This window comes from Oncorhynchus kisutch, linkage group LG1, assembly GCF_002021735.2.
Source record: "Oncorhynchus kisutch isolate 150728-3 linkage group LG1, Okis_V2, whole genome shotgun sequence".
Classification (NCBI taxonomy): Eukaryota; Metazoa; Chordata; class Actinopteri; order Salmoniformes; family Salmonidae; genus Oncorhynchus; species Oncorhynchus kisutch.
In genome coordinates, this window is record NC_034174.2 from 13,071,449 (window position 1) to 13,089,353 (window position 17,905).

The 17,905-nt window shown below is 43.1% G+C and overlaps 1 protein-coding gene across 2 annotated transcripts in view; it reads right to left on the reverse strand.

Annotated features, from left to right (window-relative positions):
• LOC109899223 (synaptotagmin-2) overlaps positions 1-17,905 on the reverse strand; it is a 54,767-nt gene extending 36,862 nt beyond the window's left edge. Inside the window, exon 1 of one of the 2 annotated variants that reach the window (XM_020494299.2) lies at positions 17,508-17,905. The gene's annotated coding sequence lies outside the window, so the exon portion shown is untranslated. The remainder of the gene's footprint in view (positions 1-17,507) is intronic. The other variant, XM_020494281.2, reaches the window with a different exon arrangement.

Below are 17,905 nucleotides of genomic sequence, written 5' to 3' on the forward strand. Positions count from 1 at the left end.
GTTGAATCCCCATGTGAAGACTTAGTTTTCACAATTCGTTCGAAAAACCTTCTTTTTTTCCCCGTACCCATTCAACATGACCTTGGTTAACATCTGCAACTCACAGACTACAGAACAACACCAGCCCAAGTGAAGAGATATGGCTGACCAGAGGGGTTTTTAGTTGTCACTTGTCTAAATTGTGTGGTGGATTGATGATGATACTGTGTTCAAACAGACCCATAGATCTAGACTGTATGTTCCATAAATCAAACCTGGACCAATAGAAAGAACCTTGCTCATAAAGAAGAGGGCAGCTCGAGCTTGACTCATGAAGATTTTACAGCACACATGATCCGGTACATGGTAGTGGGTGAGTTAGTATGTTCTTTGGAAAGTTGCAAACACAGTTGCTAAAGAAGGCACATAAGCTATTGATGAATGCAATACTTTGGAGCAGATTCTTCTTGGAATGTTCATTGACCCCATGATAGTAATTAAGCTAATTAAGACTTGCATGCTGTTACCCATCAACATCAAACAAATATTGCAGTAGGCCTGTAAGATGAAGTTAGGGTGGAGTTCTGAATACAGTGTTAGATGGTACTACAGTACATACAGACAGTGGCGACGAACCAGATTCGACCAGTCACCGTTCTAACTGTATGGATTCAGCAGCTCTAGTATGATGGTGCCGTGTGACAAGCCATTCTGCAAGGTCATAGTGCATAGAAACCATAACAGTGATCTGGAGCTCCTGAATTATTGATCCCTGAGGATTCCTGTTCCCCACTTCTGCCGTATGGGATTCCCGCACCCCCTCCCTTCCCTTGTCCCCCTGCCCCCCTCCCCTCCTGCACCTCAAAACCAAATCAACCCCAGTGCATCTATCTGTGAGAGAAACTCTCTCAACCTGGGCCCAGATCCACATGAGTGGTTTAGTTCAGCTGTGTGGACTGCTAAGCTAAGACATGATAACAACCAAGCGAAGTCAAAGAGAGAGAAAGTAAACCCGGGCCGTAGAGTTAATGTGTGTTTTTTCTGAGTTGCATGCAGGGGGCTTCTAGTCGTCAATGTTATTTGGACCACGTTTCACTTCCCTCCGCTGTGACGGCAAAGAGGATGGGCACTGCATCCTCTCCAGATCCTGCAGGCAGCACTGCAATGCAGGGGTGTAACGTACAAAGATGAAGCTCGCACTCTCTCTCTCTCTCTCTCTCTCCCTCTCTCTCTCTCTCTCTCTCTCTCTCTCTCTCTCTCTCTCTCTCTCTCTCTCTCTCTCTCTCTCTCTCTCTGTCTCTCTCTCTCTCTCTCTCTCTCTCTCTCTCATGCACTTACAGAGGTAGATTGTTATGTTGATCCCCCCCTGATTAAGTTACCTTTTGATGTAATTGACCAGAAAGTATGTTTATATCTCTGTAATAAGAGCATGTAGGTCAGTCCTAAAATGGCCACATGATGTCAGCAGGGGCAGCTAGTATAAACAGAGAGAGAGAAAAAAAAAGAACTGGTGCTCTTTTCCAAAATGTAATTCCTGACTGGCAAGAACCACTCCCGTTATTTTACAAATAAAGGTCCACGATAAAGTTCAAAAATCAACTATTGCTGAGATATATTAAATGAGGAGTTTGATACACAAACACACACACACACACAAACGTGTCTCTCCGGGCCCCTCGTAATGCTGACAGTGCAACTACAAGACAGCCAAGAATACAACTAGGGAGGTGTAGTCTACAAATGGCAGTAATGTGCAGATAGTATCACAGTGAAGCAGCAGTAGTCTCAACAGTAAGACAGTAGCATTGTAGATAGCTCTGGACTGACAGTGTTTGACTGATGATATAATTGTTACAGTTTGACCTGAATCTGATACACTAGACTGGGTATACAAACATGTAATAGCCTTTTCTCTGGGTCTAACACACAACAGTTACTATTACATTCACAGATCATCTCTGTAACTGTAACAAATCAGTTATCAGTAGGGCTGATCAAGAAGGTGGGGGACTCCGTTGAGAAGCCTTGTCTAGTTCCAGGTCATCTGCTCAGGCATGTTATGGGTCAGTGTTCGTGTAAAAGGTGTGAGATTATATGATGCTTATAACTGAGTCAGAAACAGACAGAGCCTGGATCCATTTGAAAACACCAGTCTCAACATCAACAGTGAAGAGGCAACTCTGGGATGCTGAATTTCTAGGCAGAGTTCCTCTGTCCAGTGTCTGTGTTCTTTTGCCCATCTTAATCTTTTATTTTTATTGGCCAGTATGAGACATGGCTTTTTCTTTGCAACTCTGCCTAGAAGGCCAGCATCCCTGAGTCGCCTCTTCACTGTTGACATTGAGACTGGTGTTTTGCGGGTACAATTTAATAAAGTTAAGGACTTGTGAGGCGTCTGTTTCTCAAGCTAAACTATTAAAATTATAAACGTGGATTAGCTAACACAACATGCCATTAGAACAAAGGAGTGATTGTATCTGATAATGGGCCTCTGTACGCCTATGTAGATATTCCATAACAAATCTCCAGCTACAATAGTCATTTACAACATTAACAATGTCTACACTGTATTTCTGATTAATTTGATGTTATTTTAATAGACAAAAAAATGTGCTTTTCTTTCAAAAACAAGGAACTTTCTAAGTGACTTTTGAACGGTAGTGTATATATTATTACTTTTTTTGCTACTATAGGTAGCGTTAGCTAGCGCTAGTTGGCTGTACCTGCGCCAAAACCCCAGTATTTTTCTTCCTATAGCTTGTCCGCCGTCTTCTTTTTAAATAATGGGCAAAAATGTTTTCATCACTTTAATTTACCTACCTGATCAAAATTAAAGTGATCTCATGCTCTCTCCTCTCGCCGCAGCAGACATACAGTATAGTGAGCAATATGTTTGGAACATCAAATCACAATAAAATCTCAGTATCGAATCGCAATAAATACAGTTCAATAACCAAACTATTTTCTTTCAAACTCCAGGTGTAAAGTCACAGCTGACACCCCATTCTTTCTGCTGACATCTTTGAATCTTAATTCAGATTTTTGGGAAAACGTGGTCGAATAAAAAACAGAGGGAGATTTTACCGTAATTTTGTTACCAAACTTTTCATTTGCACAGTTTTGGTGAAATTTTCAATGTAAATTGTTCAGAGTCCTTATACATAGTTGTATGGTTTGTTCAACTTTTATATCAATGGTTTTTGCTTTGCATACCTTTTAAAGTGAAATTAATCTGAGTTCAAATGTCATTTGGTTACTGTGGAATTGCCCTTTTTTATGATTATGATCTCACAAAGTACAAGGAAAGGAACGGTGTTTACCTGAACCAGGCCAAATACCCAGGACGTGAAAGGCAATGTTCTACTTACTGTGTTTGGACTAGATCGTACACCTGGAGCATTGTATAGTCTAGGCTAATGCTGTAAAGCTGTTGTGATCAGCCATATTGGTAAAGGCCTCAGGCTCAAGCAAGAAGAAGTTACATTGAGGAACTATCGGTCCATCTTCATTCCTCTTCAATGTATTATCATACATATAGCACCGCATGTACATCACAGAAAAGTCAAAAGGAGAACGATCCAGCTGTCACAACACAGACGTATAATATCAGAATATTTACTTGGAAACTATTGGAAAATGAAGCAGACATTTACTAATTACGCTCTTCCTTATTAAAATCTCCTGTCTCCAACTGTAATTAAATGGATTGACCTGAGAATTCTATTATAATTAACTAAGATCAATTGTGAAATAAGAGGAGTCATTTTCAATTACTCTTTCACATAAACCTACTTTATAACATGACCTACCAAACATCCAACCACTTGGAAGACTAAAGGATATGATTATGTGAAATAGAACATTCTCTGATCATTAAAAGTAATAGATGTATTCATATACACTCTACCGCATGGGGCATTGCATGCCTGAACTTCTTTCACATTATCAACAGAACACTATAGGCTAGTCACCACCTGATGACATAACTAGTTCTAGAATACTATAGGCTAGTCACCACCTGGTGACATAACTAGTTCTAGAATACTATAGGCTAGTCACCACCTGGTGACATAACTAGTTTTAGAATACTATAGACTAGTCACCACCTGGTGACATAACTTGTTCTAGATTTTGGTTAACATATCAATGATGTAAAACATATAGGCATCAACAATCAATCTTGCAGATTATGTCTGAGTGTCTTTTCTCCAGATATCAATAATGACAGAAATATAGCATTACAACTGCTGAGTAGGGCCTAAGTGTTTCCTGGCCAGTGAATTTGTTCAGGAAACACTGAAGGCCTTACTGAAAACTTCAGATAACAAAAATCAGCTATGAACCTGGTTTAGAGCCCTTTTTTAAAGTTATCATTCCACATGCTGCTTCGTGCCACCAACTACAATGCCTGTACAGATCTGTGCAGTCGCCAGTCCTTCAGTGGCAGGCTGGCAACTATGGAATTGCTTTCCTTTTTGTAATAAATAAAATGCAAGCACTGGGGAAAATCAGAAGGTGTTAGATCAAAAAATTGCAGTGTGACATCTCAGCAGCATGACATTCAGACGTACAAGGGCAACAAGGACAACACAGGACAAAGATACGTGTCCAACTTCAAGAGAAATGTTTGTCCACAGTTGTTATCTTCAAGATAAATGTTTGTCTACAGTTGCTATCTTCAAGAGAAATGCTTGTCCACAGTTGTTATCTTCAAGAGAAATGTTTGTCTACAGTTGCTATCTTCAAGAGAAATGCTTGTCCACAGTTGGATGTTCAAGATAAATGTTTGTCTACAGTTGCTATCTTCAAGAGAAATGCTTGTCCACAGTTGTTATCTTCAAGAGAAATGTTTGTCTACAGTTGCTATCTTCAAGATAAATTCTTGTCCACAGTTGCTATCTTCAAGAGAAATGCTTGTCCACAGTTGTTATCTTCAAGAGAAATGTTTGTCTACAGTTGCTATCTTCAAGATAAATTCTTGTCCACAGTTGCTATCTTCAAGAGAAATGCTTGTCCACAGTTGGATGTTCAAGATAAATGTTTGTTTACAGTTGTTATCTTCAAGAGAAATGCTTGTCCACAGTTGTTATCTTCAAGAGAAATGTTTGTCTACAGTTGCTATCTTCAAGATAAATTCTTGTCCACAGTTGCTATCTTCAAGAGAAATGCTTGTCCACAGTTGGATGTTCAAGATAAATGTTTGTTTACAGTTGCTATCTTCAAGATAAATTCTTGTCCACAGTTGTTATCTTCAAGAGAAATGCTTGTCCACAGTTGTTATCTTCAAGAGAAATGCTTGTCCACAGTTGTTATCTTCAAGAGAAATGCTTGTCCACAGTTGGATGTTCAAGATAAATGTTTGTTTACAGTTGTTATCTTCAAGATAAATTCTTGTCCACAGTTGTTATCTTCAAGATAAATTCTTGTCCACAGTTGTTATCTTCAAGATAAATTCTTGTCCACAGTTGTTATCTTCAAGATAAATTCTTGTCCACAGTTGTTATCTTCAAGATAAATTCTTGTCCACAGTTGCTATCTTCAAGATAAATTCTTGTCCACAGTTGTTATCTTCAAGAGAAATGCTTGTCCACAGTTGTTATCTTCAAGAGAAATGCTTGTCCACAGTTGTTATCTTCAAGAGAAATGCTTGTCCACAGTTGGATGTTCAAGATAAATGTTTGTTTACAGTTGTTATCTTCAAGAGAAATGCTTGTCTACAGTTGCAATCTTTGAGAGAAATGAACAAATGAACAAGAAATGAACAAATGAACAAATACAACATTAATCTCACTGATCTAAAAGTGCACTTCCCAGTGAATTCTATCAAGTATGTTGTGCCAGTTCCACTACTTTATAGCATGTACTGTATGCCATGAATATTTACAATAACTTATTTCAGCTTGCAAAACACACCAACATCTTCCTCATTTTGTCCATGATATTTATCTAGATCGTGTGTACTACCCACTGTAATATTCTATAGAAGGAGTAAGACATTGATCGTGTGTTTATCTAGATCGTGTGTACTACCCACTGTAATATTCTATAGAAGGAGTAAGACATTGATCGTGTGTTTATCTAGATCGTGTGTACTACCCACTGTAATATTCTATAGAAGGAGTAAGACATTGATCGTGTGTTTATCTAGATCGTGTGTACTACCCACTGTAATATTCTATAGAAGGAGTAAGACATTGATCGTGTGTTTATCTAGATCGTGTGTACTACCCACTGTAATATTCTATAGAAGGAGTAAGACATTGATCGTGTGTTTATCTAGATCGTGTGTACTACCCACTGTAATATTCTATAGAAGGAGTAAGACATTGATCGTGTGTTTATCTAGATCGTGTGTACTACCCACTGTAATATTCTATAGAAGGAGTAAGACATTGATCGTGTGTTTATCTAGATCGTGTGTACTACCCACTGTAATATTCTATAGAAGGAGTAAGACATTGATCGTGTGTTTATCTAGATCGTGTGTACTACCCACTGTAATATTCTATAGAAGGAGTAAGACATTGGAACTGTATTTTAAACTTGAAATAGCTAGTCAAAACACTAACTCAACTAACGGTAATAGCTATACAGGATATTAATACAATAACTAACTAACCCAAGCAATTGGAGGAAGTTTCAAATAAAAATATTGGCTGGGTCAAGGATTAAAGACAGGAAATGATTTTGAACATGATTCATATTCAGGATTATTATAATAAATTAGTAATGTCTCAGGACAGGATCTGTCGAGGCTGACAGTGACCTAAGTACATGGCACCCCCCTGGACATAGTCTCAAAGTCACTCCATCCCATCACCATCACAGTCCCTCCATCTTAACACCACACAGTCCCTCCATCCTAACACCATTACAGTCCCTCCATCCCAACACCATCACAGTCCCTCCATCCCATCACCATCACAGTCCCTCCATCCCAACACCATCACAGTCCCTCCATCCCATCACCATCACAGTCCCTCCATCCTAACACCATCAAAGACCCTCCATCCCAACACCATCACAGTCCCTCCATCCTAACACCATCACAGTCCCTCCATCCCATCACCATCACAGTCCCTCCATCCTAACACCATCACAGTCCCTCCATCCCAACACCATCACAGTCCCTCCATCCTAACACCATCACAGTCCCGCCATCCCATCACAGTCCCTCCATCCCATCACCATCACAGTCCCTCCATCCTAACACCATCACAGTCCCTCCATTCTAACACCATCACAGTCCCTCCATCCCATCACCATCACAGTCCCTCCATCCCATCACCATCACAGTCCCTCCATCCCAACACCATCACAGTCCCTCCATCCCATCACCATCACAGTCCCTCCATCCCATCACCATCAAGGTCACTCCATCCCAACACCATCACAGTCCCTCCATCCTAATACCATCACAGTCCCTCCATCCTAACACCATCACAGTCCCTCCATCCCGTCACCATCACAGTCCCTCTATCCTAACACCATCACAGTCCCTCCATGCCATCACTATCACAGTCCCTCCATCCCATCACCATCACAGTCCCTCCATCCTAACACCATCACAGTCCCTCCATCCCATCACCATCACAGTCCCTCCATCCCATCACCATCACAGTCCCTCCATCCTAACACCATCACAGTCCCTCCATCCTAACACCATCACAGTCCCTCAAAACCATCACCATCACAGTCCCTCCATCCTAACATCATCACAGTCCCTCCATCCCAACACCATCACAGTCCCTCCATCCCATCACCATCACAGTCCCTCCATCCCATCACCATCAAGGTCCCTCCATCCCAACACCATCACAGTCCCTCCATCCTAACACCATCACAGTCCCTCCATCCTAACACCATCACAGTCCCTCCATCCTAACACCATCACAGTCCCTCCATCCCATCACAGTCCCTCCATCCCATCACCATCACAGTCCCTCCATCCTAACACCATCACAGTCCCTCCATCCCATCACCATCAAGGTCACTCCATCCCAACACCATCACAGTCCCTCCAACCCAACAACATCACAGTCCCTCCATCCCAACACCATCACAGTCCCTCCATCCTAACACCATCACAGTCCCTCCATCCCAACACCATCACAGTCCCTCCATCCTAACACCATCACAGTCCCTCCATCCCATCACAGTCCCTCCATCCCATCACCATCACAGTCCCTCCATCCTAACACCATCACAGTCCCTCCATTCTAACACCATCACAGTCCCTCCATCCCATCACCATCACAGTCCCTCCATCCCATCACCATTACAGTCCCTCCATCCTAACACCATCACAGTCCCTCCATCCCAACACCATCACAGTCCCTCCATCCCAACACCATCACAGTCCCTCCATCCCAACACCATCACAGTCCCTCCATCCCATCACCATCACAGTCCCTCCATCTTAACACCATCACAGTCCCTCCATCCTAACACCATTACAGTCCCTCCATCCTAACACCATCACAGTCCCTCCATCCCATCACCATCACAGTCCCTCCATCCTAACACCATCACAGTCCCTCCATCCCAACACCATCACAGTCCCTCCATCCTAACACCATCACAGTCCCTCCATCCCATCACAGTCCCTCCATCCCATTACCATCACAGTCCCTCCATCCTAACACCATCACAGTCCCTCCATTCTAACACCATCACAGTCCCTCCATCCCATCACCATCACAGTCCCTCCATCCCAACACCATCACAGTCCCTCCATCCTAACATCATCACAGTCCCTCAAAACCATCACCATCACAGTCCCTCCATTCTAACACCATCACAGTCCCTCCATCCCATCACCATCACAGTCCCTCCATTCTAACACCATCACAGTCCCTCCATCCTAACACCATCACAGTCCCTCAAAACCATCACCATCACAGTCCCTCCATCCTAACATCATCACAGTGCCTCCATCCCAACACCATCACAGTCCCTCCATCCCAACACCATCACAGTCCCTCCATCCCATCACCATCAAGGTCCCTCCATCCCAACAACATCACAGTCCCTCCATGCCATCACCATCACAGTCCCTCCATCCTAACACCATCACAGTCCCTCCATCCTAACACCATCACAGTCCCTCCATCCCAACACCATCACAGTCCCTCCATCACATCACCATCACAGGAGCTCCATCCCATCACCATCACAGTCCCTCCATCCTAACACCATTACAGTCCCTCCATCCCAACACTATCACAGTCCCTCCATCCCAGCACCATCACAGTCCCTCCATCCCATCACCATCCCTCCATGCATCCTAACACCATCACAGTCCCTCCATCCTAACACCATCACAGTCCCTCAAAACCATCACCATCACAGTCCCTCCATCCTAACACCATCACAGTCCCTCCATCCTAACACCATCACAGTCCCTCCATCCTAACACTATCACAGTCCCTCCATCCCATCACCATCACAGGAGCTCCATCCCATCACCATCACAGTCCCTCCATCCCAACACCATCACAGTCCCTCCATCCCAGCACCATCACAGTCCCTCCATCCCATCACCATCCCTCCATGCCAACACCATCACAGTCCCTCCATCCCAGCACCATCACAGTCCCTCCATGCCATCACCATCACAGTCCCTCCATCCCAGCACCATCACATAGCCTCTGTCTCCTCTGTCTTTCCAAGGTTGCTCAAATTAGGCCAGTCAGACGTTTTGACTCTTTCTTACCCTCTTGGCTGCTCTTGGTTTAGTTCTCTCTCTCTCTCTCTCTCTCTCTCTCTCTCTCTCTCTCTCTCTCTCTCTCTCTCTCTCTCTCTCTCTCTCTCTCTCTCTCCCCTCCCTCTCCCTCTCTCTCTCTCTCTCTCTCTCTCTCTCTCTCACACACACACACACACACACACTTTCTCTCTATTTCTCATGCACACATGCCCTCTCTCATGTACACTCTCCCTCCATCTCTCATTTTCTGTCTATTATACACACGCTCATTATTTTTGTGCTTCCTGCTGGTACCTAAAATAGCTTGACCGACTAGAGCTGGTTGAAACAGATAGAGATGGGCTAGGGGGAGAGGATAAAGGAGAGAGAGAGAGAGCTCAGTCTGAATTCATCACCCTACACAAAGAGCAGAGCGTGTTGCCCCATTCAACGGATCTGGGGCAACTTGACTGAGTAGGCTACTGAGGGAAAGGCCTTCCATAAGGGACTGACTAATTAACTTATCTCTTTGCACCCCATTTATCTGAATAGATTTTAAGAGTTGGTGTTTTTTTCTGTGATTTTTCTGTATTGCTAAGGAAACTGGAGAACCACTAGTATTCATTAGACTGAATCCTTCAACGTTGAAAGTTAAGTCTGCACCAGCAATTACTTCATCAGCAGGAGGCCTGCATCATATCTTAGGAACTTATATAAACCAAACTAAGCTCTGTCTGGACATCTTCTATTTTCTGCTTCAGCAGCTCACCAGGATTTCTTGCTTGAGAGACAGAGGAAGAGCAAGGAAGACAAATTGGCATCATTATGGAAGGATGAATCTCAGCATTTCCTCACAAAGAGGCAGAATACTCTCCCTGTCTCTTCAGGCTGTTCCTGGTCAGTACATAGTCAATATTCTTAACTTACAGCATTCAATGTGGGATGGATACATTCTCAGTCTTACTAAATCATTTGAAGATAGTATGTACAATGTTGCTATTCTGAGATCTTTGCACCCACATTGTGGTGATGCACACGTCTATAATTGAAGATCTGGATTCTGACCAATAGGGGGCAGTGAAGTTGAGCTGTCCTTATTTAACAGAGGAGGGTAAATGTCATATGATATAGTTTTCGATTGCTGTTTGCCCATTAACATGGCTGCATAGATTTCTCAGAAATTCAATCAGGGTTTAACACGTCATTGATGGAACTTTAATTAGATTATCCACATGAATCAACCAGATGTAGTGAAGTACAGGGGGAAGCCCTTTCTACAATAGTTGCCCACCCCAGTCAATGGAGTTTGTGCTGATGTGGACTCCACTAAGCTATGAGAATTCTCAGCTATACTCTCTCACCTCTTGAGCTTCCAACTCTGCTGGCATACAACATAGACAGCATATCTTTCTAACAGTTAGAACAAACAACACAAACATAGCAGCAGGCCACAGGCTCACTGTGGCTCTTATCAAACATATTAATCAAATCAAATCAAATTGTACTGGTCACATACTCATATTTAGCAGATGTTATTGCGGGTTTATTAGCATTGCTTGTGTTCCTAGCTCCAACAGTGCAGTAATATCTAACAATTCACAACAATACCCACGAAACTAAAAGTAAATTAATGGAATTAAGATATATATAAATATTAGGACAAGCAATGTCGGATTGGCATTGACTAGAATACAGTAGAAGAGAATACGTTATATACATACCAGATGAGTAAAGCAGTATGTAAACATTATTCAAGTGACTAGTGTTCCAGGGCAGCAGCCTCTAAGTTGCAGGTTTGAGTAACCGGGGGGAAGCCGGCTAGTGATGGCTATTTAACAGTCTGATGGCCTTGAGATAGAAGCTGTTTTTCAGTCTCTCTGTCCTTACTCTGATGCACCTGTCCTGACCTCGCCTTCTGGATGGTAGCGGGGTGAACAGGCCGTGGCTCGGGTGGTTGACGTCCTTGATGATGTTTTTGGCCTACCTGTGACACTGGGTGCTGTAGGTGTCCTGGAGGGCAGGCAGTGTGCCCCCGGTGAAATGTTGGACAGACTTCACCATCCTCTGGAGAGCCCTGTGGTTGCGGGCGTGGCAGTTACCGTACTAGGCGGTGATACAGCCTGACAGGATGCTCTCAATTGTGCATCTGTAAAAGTTTGTAAGGGTCTTGGGGGACAAGCCAAATTTCTTCAGCCTCCTCAGGTTGAAGAGGCGCTGTTGCACCTTCTTCACCACACTGTCTGTCTGGGTGGACCATTTCAGACAATCAGTGATGTGTACGCCAAGGAACTTGAAGCTTTTCACGTTCTCCACTGTGGTCCCGTCAATGTGGATAGGGGTGTGCTCCCTCTGCTTTTTCCTGAAGTCCAACATCAGCTCCTTCTTTTAGTTGACGTTGAGGGGGAGGTTATTTTCCTGGCACCACTCCACCAGGGCTCTCACCTCCTCTCTGTAGGCTGTCTCATCATTATTGGTAATCAAGCCTTCTATGGTTGTGTCGTCTGCAAACTTGATGATTGTGGCCACGCAGTCATGGGTGAACAGGGAGGAGGGGGCTAAGTATGAACCCTTGTGGGATACGATCCTTAACTAGCCTCTCAAAGCACTTCATGATGACAGAAGCAATTGTCATGTAGTTCAGTTACCTTTGCTTTCTTGGGACAGGAACAATGGTGGACATATTGAAGCAATTGTGGACAGCGAATGGGATAGGGAGAAATTGAATATGTCTGTAAACACTCCAGCCAGCTGGTCTGCGCATGCTCTGAGGATGTGGCTAGGGATGCCGTCTGGGCCGGCAGCCTTGCAAAGGTTAACACGTTTAAATGTTTTACTTACATCAGCCACGGATAACGAGAGCCCACAGTCCTTGTGAGGGGCCCTTTTCGAAGGCGCTGTGTTATCCTCAAAACGGCCAAAAGGTGTTTAGTTTATCTGGGAGCAAGATGTCGGTGTCCACGAAGTGGCTGGTTTTCCCTTTGTCTGTAGACCCTGCCACATATGTCTCATGTCTGAGCCATTGAATTGCTACTCCACTTTGTCTCTGTAATGCCGTTTTGCCTGTTTGATTGCTTTACAGAGGGAATAACTACACTGTTTTTATTCAACCATATTCCCAGTCACCTTGCCTTGGTTAAATGCGTTGGTTCACGCTTTCAGTTTAGCGAGAATACTGCCATCTAGCCTCGGTTTCCGGTTTGGGTAAGTTTTAATAGTCACCGTGGGAACAACATCCCGTATACACTTCCTGATGAACTCAGTCACCGTGTCCGTGTATACATCAATGTTAATATCCGAGGCTATCCGGAACATATCCCAGTCCGCATGATCAAAACAATCTTGAAGCATGGATTCCGATTGGTCAGACCAGCATTGAATAGACCTTCCTGTTTGAGTTTCTGCCTATAGGAAAGGAGGAGCAAAATGGAGTCGTGATCTGATTTGCCAAAGAGGGGGCAGTAGAGGGCCTTGTAGGCATCCCAGAAGGGAGAATATCAGCGGTCAAATGTTTTCCCAGGGCGAGTACTACAGTCAATGTTTTGATAGAACATCGATAGCATTTTCCTAAAATTTGCTTTGTTAAAATCCCCAGCTGCAATAAATGTGGTCTCAGTATATGTGGTTTACACTTTGCATAAAGTCCAGTGTAGTTTCTTGAGGGCCGTCGGGGTATCGGCTTGAGGGGAAATATACATGGCTGTGACTATAACGAAAGAGAATTCTCTTGGGAGGTAAAACAGTCTGCGTTTGATTGTGTGGTATTCTAGGTTGGGTGAACAAAAGGACTTGAGTTTCTGTACGTTATCACAATCACACCATGAGTGGTTAATCATGAAACATACACCAAGCCCTTCTTCCAGGAGAGTTCTTTATTCCTGTCTGTGCGATGTACTAAGAACCCAGCTGGCTATATGGACAGGATATTCGGAGAGAGCCATGATTCCATGAATTGGAGTATATTACAGTCCCTGATGTCTCTCTGGAAGGGGATACTCACCCTGAGCTCGTCTACTTTATTATCCAGAGACTGAACATTAGCGAGTAATATATTCGGAAGCGGAAGCTGTGGATTTTGTGCCCGCCGTGATCAGTGCTTGATCAGTGCTTACTGGGACTGCAGGGTTTGGTCTACACTACTCTTATCTGTAACAATGAAAGCTGCATGGTTGTCTCTCACTCCAACTTTGAGATTTTGGGGAGTTCTGTAACCAACACTTAGTCATTAGTTATTCAATCATTAGAGCAAGGGTATTCATCCGGGGATCCGTGGCCCCCTAGGAGTATGCGGAGGTACTGCAGGGGTCGGCAAAAATATATATATATTTTTTGTTTTAATGTTTTTGTGAATATCTCTACCAACAACATAATAAACTAACTGTGATTTACATACCTACAGTAGAAACGAAGAGAATATCTTATTTCTAAAAATGTAAATAATGTCACATTTATTTCTCAACTCCTAATATTAAGCCAATTACACTCACTGGAGTATCAGACATAGGCTTTTAAGAATCACCCATGAATAGGCTGCTGGCTGCTGGTATGCTCCTTGACTTGGACATACATGTTTTCAAACACATGGCTAACCTTTGTTTAACCAGCTGCTCTTAGTGAAAATGTGTTTGGAGTTTTCTTTCCAGCTAATAGGCTGTTTACACTTCCTCTTCCAATTATAATGTGGGGAGGTCAAAATAATGAAAACCATCTACCAAATCTATTCACTTCAAAATAATGATTACTTCTCCTTGCCATTATCATTCACCTGATGATAATACAAGACGTATGATGGAGGTCGCTGGGTCACTGATTTGCCTGGAAGGGGGACCCTGGACAAGAGCATGTTTTATCATTCAAAAGATCATAGACTCAGAGTCTGTTTACAGTTAGTAGCGCATGAAACAACAAGAAACACAGATATGATTGTCTGTTTGTGCTAACATTCCACTCCTTGCCTTGTCATGCATGACAAGGAGTGGCAAGGAGTGGAAGTTAGCACAAACCGACTGGATTTCAGGCTAGATATGACACTTACAGCAAGTTGAACATAGCATTTTGGGATTGTTCAAACTTTAGAATCAATATAATGTTGATGTTATGGATCCCAAAGTTACAGTATGTATTATATACTATAAGGCAGAGAAAACTTAAACACTTTAATGAAAATGTAGGCCTTTATCTCTGAGGATGTGAATAACAGGAGTAGCTTGCCATAATGTGTATGCCAAATAACCTGTAGGGTGGTTTCATTATTGTCTAGATGCAGTGACAATTGGGGTGGCAGGCAGCTAGCTTCAGTACCAGTGGACCTGGAGAGAGCGGCGAGAGGAAGATAGGACTCTGACAACATCTCATTACCTTCCTTTGTATTGTCTCTCTTTTTCTCCTTTCTCCTATCTGACCCCAGTGGATGGCTACACAAACAAACCCTCTACCACAGCAGTAAAGCGTAAACTGACAGTGTTTGCCTGCAGTTCCCAATGAAACAAAGACAGCAAGTCAGTAACTTTTAGAGGGAAGTCCAGGCTCACTATAAAAGTAGGCTAAAAATGACTTCATAATACATCACTGGCTCAGATGGCTGTAACATGGCTAAACGGTGGCTAAACGGTACAAAGGCCATGTTAGAGAATTACAACAGACCATTGCATTTCCAAAATGTGCATCAGTCTTACAAAAACATAGTTCCCTATAGTCAGTTTACAAAGCACATGATAAAACATCCGTATGTACTTCACAAAATGTGTTACAGAAATGTCTGCCATGGACACATGAAGACTTCCCTAGCTTATATACAGTTTGACTCACAATGAAAAATATCATCTCAGTATCATCACAATGTGCACCTGGCGTGTCATTAACAATGGAACATCTTCTGGGAGAGATCATACAAACAGTTTATTACTGCACAAAATCTATCCAATAGAGAGAGAGAGAGAGAGAGATTGTGGTGAAGCATCAAGGCCTTTCCTTTTCAGCTGCCCAACCACTCCAACGTGAAGAGTAGAAGACCTATCGATGTACGGGAATATTTCTTAACTGTTATGCTTTTATGTTGACCAGGAGAGGAAACAGCAATTGACCTCCTCTACTCACAAATAAAGGTTAGGGTTAGGGTTAGGGTTACTGTAGTGTTGCCTCATTCCTTTGAAAGCCCATCCATTTTAACCAAGCAGTAAAACCCAAGACATGTCTCTCCCACTTACCCCTATGACCCAAAATAGACTCCATTTTACTGATTTATGAACTAGCACTGGTACGTATCCCAGTATCCTCCCCCATGACATGGCCAGCTCAGCACTATTCCCTGGACAACTGTGTGTGTGTGTGTGTGTGGGTGTGCGCGAGTGTGCATGTGTGTGTAAGTGAGAGAGAGAGAGAGAGAGAGAGAGAGAGAGAGAGTGCTGCGGCTGTGGCTCCTCTGAATCACCTCTGCTGTGCCAGAGGAGGCGGACCCCTATGCATCTTAACCAGGAGAGTCCCAGTACAGGCAGTCCTGTACACCGGAGGAAGCTGGTGGGAGGAGCTATAGGAGGTTCTAAACCTGGAGAATCCCAGTCCTGTACACATAGTGGCCCTGAAGACCGACCAGCCTGAAACACCACCTGAGAACACAACAGCCCCATAGAAAGACACTCACTTGTCACCTTGGATAATGCTGCCTCTCAATAACATTGTTTACATCCTGATGTGGTATATAGAGGTTCCATCCTTATGCTAATGACTCATGACTAAAGTATGCATATGAGGAATATGGAATTGCTCAGTAGATCAGGTTTTATAACCTGATATAAACTGCTGCATTTTCACTGAGGTCCACTTTTATCTGGTAAACTGTACCCTTCAGGGTGGTGTGGAAGACTTTGAAATCAACCCAAGAAAAGATACGCAGTCAACGTAGTCAATGATGATGCAATGACCTTAGGTACAAGCTACACATGGTGGAAAGGGGCGATGTGGTTCATTTGTTCTGAGAAAGCTAGCTTTGACAGTTAATATCATTACCTTGAATCCATTACACTACAGGGTAGCACCTCTTCAATGCATGCATGGGCTCTTTCAGAATAGCTTGTTCAGCAGAATTGACCTTGCATGCACCCCCCAGCGCAGCAGAATGTATAGTGGAACGGGGCTGTTCCTCTCATGATGTTACTTCAAAACTGTCATCATGTCATTTTATCAACCATTTACCTTCCTTTTAGTCTAAATTTAATGATAGAAAACAAATGTACTTATATCAACCAGATAACTGCATATAAACATGATATCAACAGATCAACAGAAAATAGCTTGTTTGTAAATTTCTCTCATATTTTGGTTCAGGGTAAAAAATAAAATAAAATAAATGTTAAAGGCATTTGATCAAACATTGAATTGGGACTAAAACACACTCCACTGATCACTTCAGTTATAGTTGAATCGGCATACGTGAAGTGAATGGTATGAATGGAGGACTGTGAAATGTGTTGTTTCAATGTTTTCTAATGTGAAAAACAGCCCCATCCCAAGATCTACTCTCTTACACACATTTTCTACTATTATGTAACGTGATACTGCAGCACTGTATGAAGCTACGCATGAGGACTTGCCTCAATACTGAGAGAGAAAGTTCCACTGGCAGCCTCCCTTTCCCTGCAGTGGCTCTACATTAAACCAGAGGAAATTGAAACTGGGGAAGATATCATTGTCTATTATAATTACCTTGAGCCTTTCCTCTCCCACTGCAGTCCTCTAGGTAGATGGGCAGTGTAATGAGGCTGGTTACTGCCATGACTAAATGATACATGACCACGGCACTCATCACCGATCAACAAACATGTACATACATTAAGAAGTGACACCTTACCTGTATCGGAGAGCTGTTGTCTCCTGGAGAAAAAGAGATAGAGGGAGGGTACTTCTGTCTGTAGTACCTGCAGGACACTTGAGATAAGGTCTTAGGAGAAGAAATGTTTGAGATTAATAGTTTTTGGGGGTTTATCCCACTCTGAAGAAGATAAGCCTCTTGTAACTGCTCAGTCCCCGCAGTCACCCCCGGGGGTCTCTTCACGAAAGCCCTCTTCACACACACTGACACAAAACAGTTGCCTGTAGTGAGGAGTTAATCAGATCTGGGGAAAATGAAATGAAATACACGCGCACATTAACATTCTCTCACACTGCAAATCAGCACCAGCATCAAAGCTATGTGCCGTTTCACTGCTGTATTTCCCGGCACTGCATCCTCATTGGCTGAAGGGCTAC